Source organism: Cyphomyrmex costatus, unplaced genomic scaffold (assembly GCF_001594065.2).
Source record: "Cyphomyrmex costatus isolate MS0001 unplaced genomic scaffold, Ccosl1.0 scaffold1751, whole genome shotgun sequence".
Classification (NCBI taxonomy): domain Eukaryota; kingdom Metazoa; phylum Arthropoda; class Insecta; order Hymenoptera; family Formicidae; genus Cyphomyrmex; species Cyphomyrmex costatus.
Genome location: NW_017275771.1, coordinates 6,191 through 9,589, shown reverse-complemented (window position 1 = coordinate 9,589; position 3,399 = coordinate 6,191). Strand labels below are relative to the sequence as shown.

At 28.7% G+C, this 3,399-nt stretch overlaps 1 pseudogene; it reads right to left on the bottom strand.

Moving 5' to 3' along the window:
- Positions 1-1,027: 1,027 nt before the first annotated feature.
- On the bottom strand, positions 1,028-1,511 carry LOC108772063 (uncharacterized; annotated as a pseudogene).
- Between the last annotated feature and the right edge of the window lie 1,888 nt (positions 1,512-3,399).

Sequence of the window (3,399 nt, the reverse complement as noted above, 5' to 3'; positions counted from 1 at the left end):
AGAATACAGCGTAGCCACCGGCTCTGATCGTGAATTACCGGCAAAATCCGAGCTCAGGATCGTCTTAATATTAACTAAAACTTAACTAAATAGCGACAAGAAGAAAAAAAGAAAAATAATACAACAATCGCACAAAGAGAATATCAATTAAATAATACAATAATCGCAAAAATGAAATAAAATTAAATAATAATGTCGCACATTCGCTTGTGCGCTCGCCCGCTGACCCTGAAGGACCCAGGATCTCGCGTTATGCCGTTTTTCTGGGTGACTGACAAAATGTCACGTCACAATACAAAGGTATATAATACAAAAATCAGCGATACATTTTAATAGATATAATACTTAGAATTCTAGCTGAAATAGCGAAACATTTCCCTGAGTATTTTATTTAGACATTATTTCAAATTAATGGGTCATTTGTTCGTAACTTGTAAGACTCATAAAAACTTAACTGGAACGCTTATATACTGTATGCATTATCTTAATAGTTTCTTGCTAACCGTGTGATTTAGGAGAAATTGCAGATATTTACACAAAAAAATCGTACGTCTTATGATACACATAAAATTACAACTCCAGTCATAATTTCTCTTATGAGTCTTATAACAATAATTTATACAAGCCTTACAAGTTTAATCAGAATTTACCCATTAATTAAAATTCTAGAAATTGTTTATATAAACATTGTAATTAATTTGCTGCCATCAGCAATACAACTGATACTTCTAGTTACAAAAAGTTTATCAAAATTGAGTCGTACGATTTTAACATTATGATTTGTTAATTCAAGTGATATTTCATATGCATATTTATGAGAATCTAAACCAATATTTTTACAAGATTCATAAATAATATAAAACTGTTTAGAATTATCGGTGGCAACATATTTAATTATTCCAAACTGTGGTTCGCTACATTCATTTGAACCCAGGCAAAATACAAAGTTTGGTTTGTATGTAAAACCGTTAATTTTAACCCAAGAAATTATGCAGCAATTATCACTTATCGAATTTTTTATAAAACACTATTCAGGTAAATTTGAAATTTTACAAACATATCTGCCATAAACTATTTTTGGATCGAAACCTTTTTTACTTAAAATACGATGCGCAAACTTGAGTTGTAAGTTAAGACTTAATGTAAATACAATATTTATACGTGAGTTTACTAAACGTGCATTAGTTTTGGACAGTTTATGAAAAGCTTCAAATCTGATGGACGATAAATAACGCAATGGACCAAAATCTTTAATCTTTCTTGCATAGTGTAAAATTATGGAATTTAGATTTTAGTGGTTCATGGAACATGTCCACGTATAATTTATGGTGATCAGAAATTAATCTTTGCAAGAGATGCAGTTCTTCTACATTATTTTCAAAAGCTGTTACGATATGTATAATTTGTACTAGAAGTAGGTATAAGTGCCAGAATGGATCATCCTCTGAAATTTTATCACCAACTAAAATTCCAAAATATGTTACAAGAGCTGACATTTCAGAAGAAGACATTATTTTACAGAACCTTGCTTTAGATGATACTCATTTATTGGTGGAATTGAATTTCCAACATCTATATTACACGTGTGATTAAAATATTTAATTCTGCTATTTAATACTTTAAGAGAAAAATAATTTTTTTTATTAAAGAATTTATAATTTTGGCCATGACGTGTCTACAAACTCCTTCATATAAATCATGCATCACATCAAATGCGGCATTCGTTATACAGTGAAAATTGGTAATTCATTAAAGACACATTTTTCTTTGATACCATAATTACAGTTTCTATAATCTTTTTCGTAGTTGGACACTGTTCTTAATAATTCCATATTTTCTTCAAACTGAAATTTCGTCTCTAATTTTGAAGATCGGCATACACGACAACAGAAATTGGCAGAAAATGATTTATTAAAACCAAGTAAATCATTTAATCCTAAATTATCTCCTAATAATGCAACCAAGGAAAAAAAAATTTGATGTTCTTTATTATCTACGCATATAGTAATACCACACATTTCTAAATGAATCAATTCGTTAATAATTGGTTTGAAAGACACTTTATTACCAAAGGTTTCACGATCTCTGCTATATAGAAGTTCACCAAGGAAAATATTCTCTAAAGATGAAGCATAGTATTTTGGTATACCTGCGATTGTGTAATACAGACCCCCTAATTTATGTACAGATGCTCTTAAACCCAAGGGGTTTTCCGTTTCAAAATCATCATAATACAATAACAAAGGGAATATTAGTTTTACTGTTATCTTTCATAACTAAGTTTTTCCACACATTTCCACAAAAAAGGCTTGAAATAATATTTTCTTTTAGACTCTTTTACAATATAATCTTTGATTGACATAAATACTCCAGGTAATTTTAAATATTGTTTTAGTGACTCCCGTAAGGGAATAAATTGTCCTTCACACTTTTTTGATGTTACTATTGTAAAATTGTTTTTATCTCTCTGATTATTTAACATTTCTCCTATGAGAAATTTCTGAGGCTGTACAAGCCATTTAGATTCTTCTAAAAATTTTAAACGTTTGTGTTCTGTCAAATATTTTTCAAAAGGCTTTATATTATCGAAGATATCATCAAACACTTTAAAAATATTATTATCTTTAGAAAAAGATATTTCAGACTGTAATTTGCATTTTATATATGACAGTAAATCTTGTACAAGATCTGAGCAATCATCAATTAAAATTTGCACAATGTTTCTAGTAATGGCGGTATTACTATATAGCTTTGAAATGAATTTCACTATTGCATTATCAATTGTTTGTACATTGATTTCAATCGTGTTTTGAACGTTTCTATCGTCAACTTCAACATTAGATTCGTTATTAACGTGAATTAATATATCAGTATTATTTGAACATAATGTTCCATCAGTAATATGACCATTTGCAAATCTATTCAATACAGGGGGTGCATCATTGTTATTACAAAGTTCTTTATGAAAAGTATTATAATGTTTCTTCAAGGAGTTAATGTTAACGAATTTCCTAAAACACTGGAAAAAAACCACATTGAAAACTTTCTTCATAAATATGAGTTGACTTCATATGTTTTATCAAATGTTCGATACTTTTAAAATCTCGATAACAAGTAGTACAAATCATTTTTGAAAGAATAAAATATTATATAATAGAATATAATATAACATTTGCGATTTTAGATTGAACTTGAATACTCTGTTTTTACTTTATATTTATATATATATATATACAGGGTATATATACAGGGTGGGCCAATAACTCTGTCCACCTTGAATATCTCCGCTATTTTTAGAGATATGAAAATATTGTTATTACAAAAGTTGTAGGGTATCAAGAAAACTATAACATGTGCTAGTCATAATTTTTTTAGGTGGAGGCGCTTCGGAGATTTCAA